Source organism: Arachis ipaensis, chromosome B3 (assembly GCF_059453495.1).
Source record: "Arachis ipaensis isolate K30076 ecotype BB chromosome B3, ASM5945349v1, whole genome shotgun sequence".
NCBI classification, from domain to species: Eukaryota; Viridiplantae; Streptophyta; class Magnoliopsida; order Fabales; family Fabaceae; genus Arachis; species Arachis ipaensis.
In genome coordinates, this window is record NC_142438.1 from 86,049,959 (window position 1) to 86,065,409 (window position 15,451).

The 15,451-nt window shown below is 38.6% G+C and overlaps 1 non-coding gene across 1 annotated transcript; it reads right to left on the reverse strand.

Annotated features, from left to right (window-relative positions):
* Positions 1-389: 389 nt before the first annotated feature.
* Positions 390-493, reverse strand: LOC148571437 (small nucleolar RNA R71). The gene has a single exon (XR_015908030.1). It is a non-coding gene; the product is annotated as a small nucleolar RNA R71 (small nucleolar RNA).
* Between the last annotated feature and the right edge of the window lie 14,958 nt (positions 494-15,451).

Consider the following 15,451-nt stretch of genomic DNA (forward strand, 5'->3'; position numbering starts at 1 on the left):
GAAACAATGCCATTCCTGAGAGGAGGGTTCTTAGTTCATACATAAACCCAACCTCTGGGAATTGTGGTAGCAGCATCCAGAAATCACCCATTCAGGCCAACAATTTTGAACTCAAACCACAGCTAATATCACTGGTGGAGAATCATTGTTCATTTGGTGGAAGTGCTAATGAAGATCCCAACCAACATCTCACAAAATTCCTGAGAATTTGTGACACTGTGAAGTCCAATGGAGTCCAGGAAGATGCCTATAAACTGCTTTTGTTCCCATTTTCACTTAGGGACAAAGCAGCTAAGTGGCTGGAATCATTCCCAAGGGGGAGTCTAACAACATGGGATGAGGTGGAAAGCAAGTTTCTGGCATGTTTCTACCCCCCACAAAAGGTCAATAGGCTTCGATCTGAGGTTCAAACTTTTAGACAACAAGATGGTGAAACTCTCTACGAGGCATGGGAGAGATTCAAGGATTTGACAAGGAAATGCCCACCAGACATGTTTCATGATTGGGTGCAATTGCATATTTTCTATGATGGACTCTCTTATGAATCAAGGAAGGCTGTAGACCATTCATCAGGAGGTTCATTGAACAGGAAAAAGACTGTGGAAGAGGCCATTGAAGTGATTGAGACAGTGGCTGAGAATGAGTACTACTATGCATCAGAAAGGCACAACACTAAGGGAGTCATGGAGCTGAACCATGTTGATACAATTCTAGCCCAAAACAAGGTGTTTGCCAAGCAACTAGCAGAGCTTACCAGGCAATTAGAAACAAAGCAAGTGGCTGCAATACACACACAAGATCAAGAGGAAGTAAGCATTGAAGGAGGTGATTGGGAAGAGGCCAACTATGTGGGAAACCAACAAAGGCAATCATATGATCCACACTCCAACACTTACAACCCAGGATGGAAAAATCACCCAAACTTTGGGTGGGGGAACCAACAAACCCAACCACAAAACCACAAACCTTACAACTACAACCAACATAACAATTCCACATACCAAAACTCCAACCAAAGATCATACCAAGCCACACAAAACACTTACTCCCAACCATCATATCATGGCCAAAATAATCAACCTACCCAACCTAATCCGAACCAACAATTTCAAGATCAATTAAACCGGATAGAAGGAATGCTTGCAACCATGAGTCAAGACATAACCGAATTGAAAGCTTTTAAGGAAGAAGTAAATTCTAACCTGCAAAACCAAGGAGCTGCCATCCAGAAGCTAGAAAATCAAATTTTGTATTTGTCTAAGCAAAACCCTGGGACAAGCGTTTCTCATGCTGCCAAGGCTAATGCAAGGGAAGAATGTAAGGCCATAACCCTCAGAAGTGGAAAGAATCTAAAGGAGATATCAAAGGAAACCACAGAGGATGAAGCAAGGGAACATGTGAGAGACAAGGAACAAGGACAATCTTTTACACCATCCGCAACAAAAGAAAAAGAAAAAGAGGTCCTGAAGCCTTATACACCTAAAGCACCATATCCTCAACGTTTGATGAAAAGTGAAAAGGATGGCCAATTCTCCAGGTTCTTGGAGATTTTCAAGAAGCTTCAAATCAATATTCCGTTTGCTGAGGCAATAGAGCAAATGCCACTCTATGCAAAATTCTTAAAAGAATTAATGACCAAGAAAAGAAGCTGGAGAAACGAGGAAACTGTGTTGTTAACTGAAGAATGCAGTGCCATCATCCAGCACAAATTGCCTCAGAAATTGAAGGATCCAGGCAGTTTCCAAATCCCCTGCATCATAGGAGAAGTCATGGTGGAGAAGGCCTTGTGTGACTTAGGGGCCAGTATCAATTTGATGTCTCTAACAATGATGAGAAGAATGAAGATTGAGGAAGCTAAACCAACAAGAATGGCCCTCCAATTGGCAGATCGAACTTTTAAATTCCCTCATGGGATAGTTGAGGATTTGTTGGTGAAAGTGGGAGATTTTATATTTCCTGCTGATTTTGTGGTGTTAGATATGGAGGAAGAAGCCAAAGCTTCAATAATTCTGGGAAGACCATTCCTGGCTACTGCTGGAGCCATCATAGATGTACAAAAGGGTGAACTCACTCTTAGACTACATGATGAGAAATTGGTGTTTAATGTATTCAAGGCAATGAGCTATCCATCAGAATCACTAAGGGAATGCATGAGGGTTGATGTAGTGGACATTGCAGTACAAGAAACTTTTGAGGAAACAATAAAGGAAGTGGCAGAGGAGGAGTTCACCAAGGATATTGAAGTTAGTGATATCAAGGGTGCTGAAACAACCATGCTAAGCATGCCAGAGAGAGTGAAAGAAGAGAAGGAAGCACCAAAACCTGAGCTCAAAGCATTGCCCCCTAATCTCAAGTATGCATACTTGGGTAGTGATGAGAGTCACCCTGTTATCATTAGCTCTGCCCTTAGCCAAGAACAGGAAGAAGAATTGATCAAGGTGCTGCAAACTCATCAAGATGCCATTGGATGGACCCTAGCTGATTTGAAGGGGATAAGTTCATCCATATGCATGCATAAAATCTTGTTAGAAGAGGATGCTAGACCCTCCATTCAAGCTCAGAGAAGATTGAATCCCGTCATGAAAGAAGTGGTACAAAAGGAAGTCATGAAGTTATGGCAGGCAGGGGTAATCTACCCCATTTCTGATAGCCCATGGGTTAGTCCCATCCATGTAGTTCCCAAGAAAGGTGGCATAATTGTGGTGCCAAATGAGAAGAACGAACTCATACCCACAAGAACCGTCACTGGGTGGAGGATGTGCATAGACTACAGGAAGCTCAATGAAGCCACCAGAAAGGATCATTTCCCACTCCCATTCATGGATCAGATGCTTGAAAGGCTTGCCGGACATGCTTACTATTGCTTCTTGGATGGATATTCAGGCTACAACCAAATAGTAGTTGATCCTAGTGATCAAGAGAAAACATCATTTGTTTGTCCATATGGAGTTTTTGCTTATAGACGCATGCCCTTTGGATTGTGCAATGCACCTGCCACTTTCCAAAGATGCATGCTGTCCATCTTTTCGGACATGATTGAAAAATTTATTGAGGTCTTCATGGACGATTTTTCTGTGTTTGGAGATTCTTTTCCCAGCTGCCTACACCACCTTGCCTTGGTGCTTAAGAGGTGCCAAGAGACTAACCTAGTATTAAACTGGGAAAAATGTCATTTCATGGTCACAGAAGGAATAGTCCTTGGCCACAAAATCTCTAATAGAGGCATGGAGGTGGACAGAGCTAAGGTGGAAATCATTGAAAAACTACCGCCACCAAGTAATGTCAAGGCAATTAGGAGTTTTTTGGGACACGCTGGGTTTTACAGAAGGTTTATTAGAGACTTTTCTAAAATAGCCAAACCTTTGAGTAACTTGCTTGTCTCTGATACACCCTTTGTATTTGATAAAAATTGCATGCTAGCCTATGAACTTTTGAAGCAAAAACTTTCCTCTGCACCTATCATTGCCCCACCGGATTGGAACTTACCTTTTGAACTGATGTGTGATGCATCAGACCTTGCTATTGGGGCAGTGTTAGGACAAAGGAAAGACAATTTGGTACATGTGATTTATTATGCCAGTAAAGTCTTGAATGCTAACCAAAGGAATTACACAACCACTGAAAAAGAACTCTTAGCAATAGTCTTTGCATTTGACAAATTTAGATCCTATCTCAATGGATCTAAAGTCATTGTCTTCACTGATCATTCAGCTTTAAAATACTTACTTGCTAAACAAGAATCCAAACCAAGACTTATTAGATGGGTTCTTTTGTTACAGGAATTTGACATTGAAATCAAAGACAAGAAGGGTGTAGAGAACAAGGTAGCAGACCATTTATCAAGGATACCATGTGAAGAAGGAAGAGCACAAAGCACACATATAAATGAGTGCTTCCCTGATGAACAACTCATGGTAATTCACAAAGCACCCTGGTTTGCAGACATAGCAAACTTCAAGGCTACTGGGAGTTGGCCGTTGGAATTTAACAAGCATCAAAGGAAGAAATTGGTAAATGATGCCAAATACTTCATCTGGGACGAACCATACTTGTTCAAAAAATGTTCCGATGGCATACTCAGAAGATGCATATCAGAGGAAGAAGGAAGGGAAGTCTTATGGGACTGCCATGGCTCCACTTATGGAGGACATTTTGCAGGAGAAAGAACAGCAGCTAAGGTGTTGCAGTGTGGTTTTTATTGGCCCACTATCTTCAAAGATGCAAAGGAACTAGTGAAGCACTGCCATGAATGCCAGAAAGCGAGGAACCTGCCAAGAAGAAATGAAATGCCACAACAATTCATTCTGGAACTTGAATTGTTTGATGTATGGGGGATAGATTTCATGGGACCCTTTCCCTCCTCATACTCAAATAATTACATTCTTGTGGCAGTAGACTATGTCTCCAAATGGGTTGAAGCAATAGCAACTCCAACCAATGATAATAAGGTAGTCATGAACTTCCTCAGAAAACACATTTTTTGCCGTTTTGGAGTTCCAAGAGCAATCATCAGTGATGGAGGAAGCCACTTCTGCAACAAACCATTAGAGGCATTGCTTCTAAAATATGGAGTCAAACACAAGGTAGCCACACCATACCATCCACAAACAAGTGGGCAAGCCGAAATATCTAACAGAGAACTAAAAAGGATCCTGGAAAAGACTGTGGGAACTTCAAGGAAGGACTGGTCGATTAAGCTAGATGATGCTCTTTGGGCATATAGGACAGCTTTCAAAACACCAATTGGAATGTCTCCTTACCAACTAGTATACGGAAAAGCTTGCCATTTGCCACTGGAGTTGGAGCACAAGGCATACTGGGCCTTGAAACTTTTGAACTTGGACAGCAAAGCTGCTGGAGAAAGAAGGATGTTGCAAATTCAAGAGTTGGAAGAATTCAGAGCTGAAGCTTATGAGAATGCCAAAATTTACAAAGAAAGAGCAAAGAAGAAGCATGACAGCAACATAGCCCCAAGGAAATTTGAAGAAGGACAAAAAGTATTGCTCTACAATTCTAGGCTGAAGCTATTTCCAGGGAAGCTAAAATCAAGGTGGTCTGGACCATTCCTTGTCACCAAGGTCTCCAAATATGGACAAGTAGAAATCATGGAAGAAAAGTCACAACGAACCTTCATTGTGAATGGTCAAAGACTCAAACATTACTTGGGAGATGTGGAGGAGAAGGACAAGGTTAAATATCACCTCAACTGAGGAAGGTGACCGTCAAGCTAATGACGTTAAAGAAGCGCTTGTTGGGAGGCAACCCAACCTGAGGTAATACCTGTTGCTGTTTCTTTTATTTGTTTCAATAAAAAGGGTGAAGTAGTTCTGTGCATTGCAAAGAAATAAGTTTGGTGTTTCACACCAAACAATGGATTCGTAGATCAATAATTCAAAGGGGAATGTGTGACTCTAAGTTTGGTGTTCCACCATAAAGATCAACTGAACACAACAACCTTTGAATTATGTGAAAGAAACAACAATTCTAAGCAGTCACAGAAATGCTTAAAACCCTTAGCAGCAACTTCATTCCAAAGAGAACTCAAGGATCCAAAGAACAGAGAAGTAAGTGGGAGACTAAGTTTGGTGTTCACACACCAACTTAAGACTCAGATACGTACCCACACATAGTTGAGCTAACCACTCAAGTGCTTGAGAAGCAAGCAACTTCATCACTCTTTGTAGGAAAGGAAACAAGGATCTTAAAGCATGAAGCAACAATTAGGAAAAGAAGGAGAAAGCAAATTGTTTCTTGGCAACAAAGAGAAAACAAGGAATTTCACAAGGTGGTATTGTTCTGTGATAATTCTTTAAAAAGGGCAAACAAAAGCATGCTTGTTCTAGTTTAAACTGTGAATGTTGAATCTTTCTGGAATGAGAAGTTTTTAGTATGAGTGTCGGTTTATTGCTTTGAATAAAGTGAATGCCTAGATGTTTGGATACAACTTCACCTTCTTAAACAAGTGCTTGCCATGCTTGTTCTGTTTCCAAAAATAAAAGAAAAGTTTGAACAAAAGTAACTTGGCTAAATTAGTGACAAATCAAGTAGAATTAAGTGGTGGTATGCATGCTTGATTGTTTAGTCAGATCACTGGAATTAGAGTGTAAAATTATCATTTTTTGTGTAGAAATTGAAAACTGTCTATGGATCTTGATGAATAAATGTCTTTGGCCATGAAAAAGAAAGAAAAAGAAGAAGAAAAAGCCACTAAAATAAGGGCAACCAAAAAGCAAGAAAATTGAGAAAATAAGCTAGGCACCAATGGTTCGAACTTCTGAGACAAATGCCTGTGGTGTTTATGTATTAAGGATATGCTTGGATGAATAGGTTCTGAGGAGTGTTTCAACACTTGGTAACTTGGGTTAACTAACCCGGGATTATCAACCAAAAGTCCATTATCAAGAGCAACCTAAATACAAAACATTTAGTCACACAAAGAGGTGCTGGGCACCAATGTCTCAAGAAGAAATGTGAACTAAAATGCCTAAAGTGGATATGTGTAGTGCACTGATAAGAAAAAGAAAATGCCAAAGGCTTGTGCAACACATGACACTAAGCAAACAAGGAGCAAAGAAGCTCTAAGAAAAAGAAAAGAAAAACAAAGAAGAGGAAAGTGCCAAGGACATAAGAATAACAAGAGGCCATAGCAGTGTTTGATGGATGCAATGAAAAAGTGATAATCTTACCTGATAAAAATGAAAAAGTGATGCTGCAACTTTCTGCATAAAACCCTTCTGAGGAACATCAAATGCTTGCTAATATAGCCAATGTAATTGCTTTCTGTTTCATACTTTCTTCTTAAATAACTCAGGACTTGCTTAGGGACAAGCAAGTATTAAGTTTGGTGTTGTGAAGCCAAGGCATCTTAGGCTAGTTTCACTAGTATTTTTCTGTTTGTTTTAGTGGTTTTATGCATTTTCTTGAGCTTAAAGTAACCAAGAATGGTTAAAAGAATAACAAAGCAATGAACCATCCAAACAATATGATTTTGATGCAAATTCCATGAGTTTTAGTTATATTACTTGAATGCTATGAATGGAAGATTTCTCATGAAATTTTGCAAGACTTTGATGCATTTGTTTGGATGATTTCAGGGAAGAAGAGGCTAAGCAAGGAAGCAAAAAAATCAATAAAGGAAGCTTGAATATCACGTGTGGAGTTTAAGTTCCAGTTTAAGCCTAAACTGGAGCTTAAACGCCAGAATCATGAAGGCTAAGAAATGCTGGAATTGAAGTTTAACCTCCAGTTTAACCTTAAACTGGAGGTTAAACGCCAGAAGCGAGAAGGATACCAAGGGGGGCAGTTCCACGTTTAACCTCCAGTTTAACCTTAAACTGGAGGTTAAACGCCAGAAGTGGGAAGTGCACCAGGGAGCCATTCCACGTTTAAGCTCCAGTTTAACCTTAAACTGGAGCTTAAACGTGTTCGACCAAGAACTCTCCTCCAGGGTTGCTTTCTCCATTTCCACGTTTAATCTCCAGTTTAACCTTAAACTGGAGCTTAAACGTGTTCGACCTCCAGGGCTGCCTTTCTCCCCTTCCACGTTTAAGCTCCAGTTTAACCTTAAACTGGAGCTTAAACGTGTTCGACACCTCCAGGGCTACCCTTCTAAGCTTCCACGTTTAACCTCCAGTTTAACCTTAAACTGGAGGTTAAACGTGTTCGACCTCCAAGATGCCTCCTTCCATTTCCACGTTTAACCTCCAGTTTAACCTTAAACTGGAGGTTAAACGTGTTCGACCTCCAGGGCTGCCCTTCCTATCTCCACGTTTAAGCTTCAGTTTAACCTTAAACTGAAGCTTAAACGTGTTCGACTACATGACTCTCCAGGGCTGCCTTCTTCCATTTCCACGTTTAAGCTTCAGTTTAACCTTAAACTGAAGCTTAAACGTGCTTCTACAAAAGGCCTCACTGGAAGTGTCTGGCGTTTAAGCTGCAGTTTAAGCTTAAACTGCAACTTAAACGCCACTCTTGGAAAAGGTTTCTGGGCCAAAAATATTGCGGTTTAAGTTAGTATTTGAGCACAAACATTAACTTAAACTTACTCTGGTATGAAACCCAATTGAATATCATGGTTTATGGGATTGGGCCTGAAGGATTGATGAGTCTGAAATTTCAATTTATTGAGTCATGTGTCATTATTTGATTATCACTAAGTTGGCTCAATAAATGTTACAGAATTTGGATCAACAGCCTCATCAAGATTATGGATCATAAACCCAAGGCAAAAGGAAAGCATGGAGAGGCCTCAAAGCCCAAGAAACACAACAGAAGCTCAATATAGAAAGTGTATAAATAGGATAGAATTTAAGTTAGGAGGACTGGACCTTCACTTTTAGCTAGTTTTCATATCTTTGTAATTGAATTCAGAGCTATGACTCACTAAACCCCCTTTCATTGGGTTAGGGAGCTCTATTGTAATTCAATGAATCAATAATAGTTTATCTTCTTCTTCAATCTTTTCTCTTGAATTTTGTTAGAAAGCTTCTCGATCTAATTCCATTGGGTAGTTGTCTTGGGAAAGAAACTACCCATAATTGGAATCCTTCGGAACCTTGGGAAAGGAATGGAGGATTCATGCTAGAGAAGCTTTCTCACAGTGAATTGGATTGGGGTTTGGATGGATATTGTGACATGTAATCCTACCAAATTGTGGTTCATGAAACTGTGTGGTATAATCAGTGATCGAGTATCATCTCTTCTTATGAACATTTAAACCAAGGGATTGGGAATTTGTTCATTTAGAGAGAGAATTGGTGAGCCAAGGGATTGGGATCCAATCATATAAGATTGCCAAGCAAAATTCAATGAACGCATTGCTTGAGGAAGAGATAAACATGTTTTGATTCGGAGATCTCAATATCTCCTATAACCCAATGAATCCCCCAATTCTGATTTACATCTTCTCTTTACATTCTGCAACTCAATTCATGCAATCACCCCCATTCCCTTTTAATTTCAGCAATTTAGTTTCTGCTCTTTAATTCATGCAATTTAAGATTCCGCCATTTCAATTTCTTGTCATTTACTTTTCCCGCCAATTTTACATTCCGCAATTCTCATCTCAATCTTGATTCCGCTCAACTAGAACACACTTCTAATCCGAATTGCTCACTCAACCAATCCTTGTGGGATTCGACCTCACTCTATTGTGAGTTTTTACTTGACGATAACCGGTGCACTTGCCGGAAGGAATTTTGCCGATCGTGCAATTTCCTAAATCGTAGCATAACTAGTTTATGCGCATCAGTAGCCATTGACAACGGTGATGCCTAACATAAAGCTTGCCATGGAAAGTAGTATGAACGATTGGATGAAGGCAATAGGAAAGCAAAAGTTTAGGAGGAACAAAGCATCTCCATACGCTTATCTGAAATTCCTATCAATGAATTGCATAAGTATCTCTATCTTTATTTTATGTTTTATTCATATTTTAATTATCAATCCTCCATAACCATTTGAATCTGCCTGACTGAGATTTACAAGATGACCATAGTTTGCTTCAAGCCGACAGTCTCCGTGGGATCGACCCTTACTCACGTAAGGTTTATTACTTGGACGACCCAGTGCACTTGCTGGTTAGTTGTGCGGAGTTGTGATAAAGAGTTGAGATTATAATTGTGCGTACCAAGTTGTTGGCGCCATTGATGATCACAATTTTGTGCACCAACGCACATGTCCTGTTTTTCAACTAAATTCTTGTTTTTAACTATTTCACCTTCCCAACAAGCTTGTAAACTTCTGTGACACCTAATCAAGACTCTTTGGCATATTTTCGGGTATCAAAACATGGGAATAGGTTCTAGGAGATTTAATTTGGTTATACCTTGAAAAGTTAGAGAACGGTGGCTTAGGTTTCTGGTGTACTGGGATGGGTTTGGAAAAGCGAAAAGGGAGAAAGATATATGAATTGAGAGCTGATGAACTAATGAGTTCGGAAAGGAAATTATGAATTGACAGTGGTTAAGTTGAGTCGAGGACTCAGAGTTTGAAAAGATGAATTATTGATATAATGAAATAATAATTTTTTCAAAACCTCTGATATAACATTTTTAAATTGTGATTGTTGAGACGCTATGCGCCCGGCAGGGACAGCGGTTGGATCCCGCCTGTCGAGGTAGCGGCAGCGGTGCAAGGGCGGTGGTTCATCCCACTTGCGTTGAGATATGGGGTCCGTGGCAAGAGTATCCCGCTCGCATCCCTTCGGATTACTAGAGTGTGCAGGCACAAAATCCTGGATGGTGTTCCGAGCACCATATCTTGGGGGTTCCCATTATGATTCCGAAGGGCGACATCTCCATGGAGATGTGTCGGGTTGGCAGTTGAACTGACAATGTGATATCACAGCCAGTAAGATAGGCATTCATCATATGCATCTTCTATCTGTTTGTATGCTTTGTCGACTTGAAATTGTTTGCCTAATTGTATAACATGCCTAATTGCCTATTTGAATTACTTGATATATATACCTATACTTGTGTTTTACTTGCATTATATTAATTGTGTATTCTACTGGGATTGAGGAGGTTCAGAAGGCGGTGGCGATGGGATCGCATGGAGGATAGGTTGGTGAAGGCTGTGGGACAGCGGAGACTTGTTAGTTAGAAAATCCACTAAGTTAGATTACCCTTCTAATATGTTAAGGTTTTAAGTTATGCTTTACTGTTTTAGTTATGCTTTAAGATGAATCTTGTGATGGATATGATGTTCTAGGATTGCTTCTGGCGTCCCGGAGTCTTATATCTTACATCATTGGGCACTGTTACCATACTGAGAACCTCCGATTCTCATACCATATTCTGTTGTTATTTTTTAGATGCAGGTTGCAACTACCTCAGTGAGTTGCTTCGATGGTGACAGAGCGGAGGATCCTGGATATATTTTGGAGTCTTTTTGCTTATTTTGTTTATATCTCTCACTTTTGTATTTATTTTCGCCTAGAGGCTTATTTTGAGAGAAAAACTTGTATAAGCTATTTTAACTTTCAGATTTCTTTATTGTCTGTATATAGCTACCCAGCCTAAACTCCGCGAGCCGTGGCTAGATCATTACATTATTATACTCTGATATTTTGTTATATTATATCTATATCTTGTGCGTTAAGTTTGTAGTTTCGTGTGTACGTTTTATGCTTTTCAAATCTTGTTTTTGAGCTGTATCCTTCATCGGGCTTCTAGAATGTATTTCTTCTTCTATATATAAATATGTATAAGCTTTAGAATTGTCGTAACCTTTGATTAACCTTTGCTTTATGACGCGAGGTAATGCATAGGCTAATTCGGGTGTTACACATATTATGTACATTATTTTGCTCATAGGTTACAATTAGTAGAGTTGGCAAGTTCAAGAGAGGTACTTTAGATTCATGAATTTTTTACTCAATTAAACTCTATTATCATTATTGTTAGTGCTTCTTCTAAAATACATGATCAATTACAAGAAGTTCAAGTAATTGAAAATGCAAACTAGGTTGCTCGAAATGAATTGAAACTAGGCAAATGTGCGAATCAAGTAAACACTTTACAAGGAGTTAGTGATACTCGATGAAGCTCTCACTTTAATTCTATTTGTAGCTAGGTAAAAATGTTCACTGCTACCAACATTATTCTCAATAATATCATTGAAGAAGGAACAACTTATGCACGAAGAGGTGAGGCTTATGGTATTAGTGAAATATTATTGTCATTTGAATTTTTTTTCACTTTTCACTTGATAAAGGAGATTATGGGAATCACTAATGATCTTTACCAAGCACTACAACAACAATCTCAAGATATTCTTAATGCAATGAATATTGTTTCTACATACAAATTACTTCTTCAACAATTAAGAAATGGTGGATGGTACAAATTTCTTGCAAATGTTAAAAGATTTATGTGAAAAACATGAAATTGAAGTCCCTAATATGAGTGCACATTATATTTTTTAATGAGCCAAAAGTCAATGTGTTCGGATATTAGCAAGTGCACTAAATCATTCAAGTAATACCACGGTGAGTGAATATCGTTCCCACAAGGATTAACGGATTGAGGCAAGCAACATCTAATTTAATCTCTAATTAGATCAATCAAAAAAAGATGAGAGAAAAGAAAGAATAGATAAGAGAAAAAATTAATAGTCAAGATGATTGTAGATTGTAAAACTAATAGTCAAGAGGATTGTAGAAGTAATCAATGAATGAGAATGTTAAAGACTTCGGAGATGTTTGATTCTTAGGAAGAATAGTGCTTGTGTTTTCTTACTTTAATTCTTGCAAAAATCTTTTCATAGCAAATTATTTATAATAAAATTCCAATTCCTTGGTAATTTAATTTCTCTTGAGTTAATTAATTGCCAAATCCTTGGTTAACTAATTAAGAGAAGAGATGAAAAATGGTTTCGATTTTAGGCCACACAATATTCAAAAACTATTCCTAGTTGAATTATATATCATGTATTGAAAGACTAGTTCTAAATAATTGAAGATGATTGATGGGTTGAACTCGAATTCCAACACCTAAACTCACCAGCAAGTGTACCGAGTCGCATCAAGTAGTAATTACTCACATGAGTGAGGTCGATCCCACAGGGATTGAAGAATTGAGCAATTTTAGTTAGATGGTTGATTTAGTTAAGCAAACAGTTGATGATTTGAGTGAATTATAACCAACAGAAGCTAAATTGCATGAAACTAAAAGGGAGAGGGAGAATTGACAGAAAACTAAAGTGCAGAAGAGTAAATTTGCATGAAACTTAAAGTTCAAGTAATGTAAATGACTAAAACTTAAATTGCAAGAAATATAAATAGCTGAAGCTTAGAGTGCAAGAAATGTAAATTGCTTGAATAGTAAAGGGATGTGGGATGCTGGGATGCAGAATTTAACAATAGAAAGTAAAGAAGATGAAGTAAGTGTAGTAGATCTAAACAGAAATGGCAAATTGCTAGAAGAACAACACAGAAAGTAAATTCAGCTCAATTGTAAAAGCTAGGAAAGAAATTCAAGATCTCAGGGGCTAAATGAGACTAGAAAACAGGTCTAGATCTCAATTTCTTTCTTGATCCAACAGAAAATAATTTGCAGAAGAAAAAAATAAAAGCAGTAAAGGAAACTCAGATTCAAATTTTTAATTCACTAAGATTATGTAGAAGAAGAACAAAGAGATTTCAGATCAAGATTTGAAACAGAATTCCTTCAATCTCAATCTAAAATTCCAAAACAGAAAGTAAGAAATGCAGAATTAAGAACAAGAGGAAGAGAACTCTGATCTCAATCCCAATTCCCCAATTCAAAGCTAAAATGTAAAAGTGAGCTAAAAATAAAACTAAAAATAAAAGAAAATTCAAAAGTGAAAGTAAAGGTCCTCTACAAATCAAACTAACTCCTATTTATATACTTCCTAATTTTTATCTTTAGAATTTGGAATGGGCTTTTCAAATTGGTGAAGAATTGGATCCAAAATTGGTTTCTGATTGAAATTGGGCTAATGAACTACCTCCAGTGGAGCGCTCAGTCATGTAAGGTAACTGAGCACTACATATGCTTCCTCCTAGGCTCATGCCAACCTTCTTGGCAAGGCCTTGCATAGCGCTAAGTTAAGAATCCAAACGTAGTGCCCCTTTGCTTGAATATGGGTTTCCAGCTTCGAACCATAGCTATCCCATTTGAGTCAATTCCCTTTGTGAAACATTGTAGCGCTTAGTTAAATCATTTCACGCAGCGCTTCAATCTTGTACAGGGTTCCAAATTCGAGCCTTGTTGAGACCAATTTTATGGCCAATTTCCTTGGCCCAAGCATTCTTCACAGTGCTACGTTAATGAAGAGAGCGCAGCGCCTTTGCTTTGTATGTGAGGTTCCCAATTCGAACCATGGTGAAGCCAATTTGGCTCACTTCCTTGTACTAGCGCTCAGTTAAGTAAGGGAACTGAGCGCCCTTACCTTTCTTGTGTAGCGTTTCTCTTGGCTCCCTGATGCGGCTCAAGAGACTATGTTGGTATAGAATTTATCAATAAAATCCCATTGCAAGTATAGCTCTTCCCAACAACAATCCTCGAGTATCAGATTTAGAAGGAATTTGGTTGTCACAAGTTCAACCCCAATAAAAGTAACCGAAGTATTCAAACCTCGGGTCGTCTCACAAAGAATGGGCAAACATGTACTTCAACATTGGTTAGAAATCCGGGGTTGCAAGTCATGAGCAAGAAATTAAACTAGGAATCTTAACAAGCAAGTAATCTTGGAATGCAAGAAACTAATGCAAATAATTAGAACAAGATGTGAATAATTCCAAACTCATCAAATAACATCAAATGTAATTCTATTCTAACTAAACAAGTAACTATAACTAAGACAAAGCAATCAAGATTTTTGGGTTTTTAAATAGGAATGATAAAAGTAACTCTTGGCTAGGCATGGGAATTGAGGTCACCATCCTTATCTAATAACCATATCTTGACAATTGGGAGGAATCGAACTCATTAAGTCTACTTCTATACTTGAAGTATGTTAAATGGTTTGGTCAACATCAAACCATAAGGTCCAACCTCACTACCAATTAACTTGGAAGTAGGCTAGTGTCAATGGCTATCAAATTGACGACTAAGGGTTCCCAAATCATCAAATCCATTAGACCCAATGACTCAAGTTTACCCAACTCCCTTAGCCTAGGCCAAGAGTAAAAAGGACTACTCCATAATTGATGCCAGGGCATTTTGGCCAGTTTCACTGACCTTTTTCTTTACTGTTTTAGGGTAGTTTCATGCATTTTCTTAATTAATAAGCAAGTTTTGGGTAGATAATTACTTACATCTTGATTCAAGCAAACATTGTGAATTTTATATGATTTTATGAGAATTATGCATGAATTGAGTGATAAAATAAATTATGCATGATCTCATGAGTTAGAACCTAGCTTTGATGCACTTTACTTGCTTGATTTCAGGACAAAGGAAGCAAGGAAGATGCCACGTTAATAGCCACGTTAGTCTAACTAACGTGACCATTAACGTGGAATGGGAGCTAGCTTGCAACGTTAATGAGAAAAGTGATCGCCAATAACGCCTTCGTGAGCCATCATAGTCCACGTTAGTTGCCACGTTAACTAGATTAACGTGGAAGCTAACGTGGAGGAGAAGTAAAGCTCCAACGTTAGTGGTAAAAGTGAATGCTACTAACGTTGGAAAAAGGGGCACACTTAGCCACGTTAAGAGTTACGTTAATTACATTAACGTGAACTCTAACGTGGAAGGAACAAAGAAGTGCCAACGTTAGTGACACTCACCTTTGTCACTAACGTTGGACCAAGCCACCATTAGCCATGTTAGTTGCCACGTTAGTTACATTAACATGGAAACTAACGTGGAGGAAAGAATTGATGAGCCAACGTTAGTGACACTCACCTTTGTCACTAACGTTGGAGATGGCAATCACCACCACGTTAGTGGCCACGTTAATACAATTAACGTGAGGCACT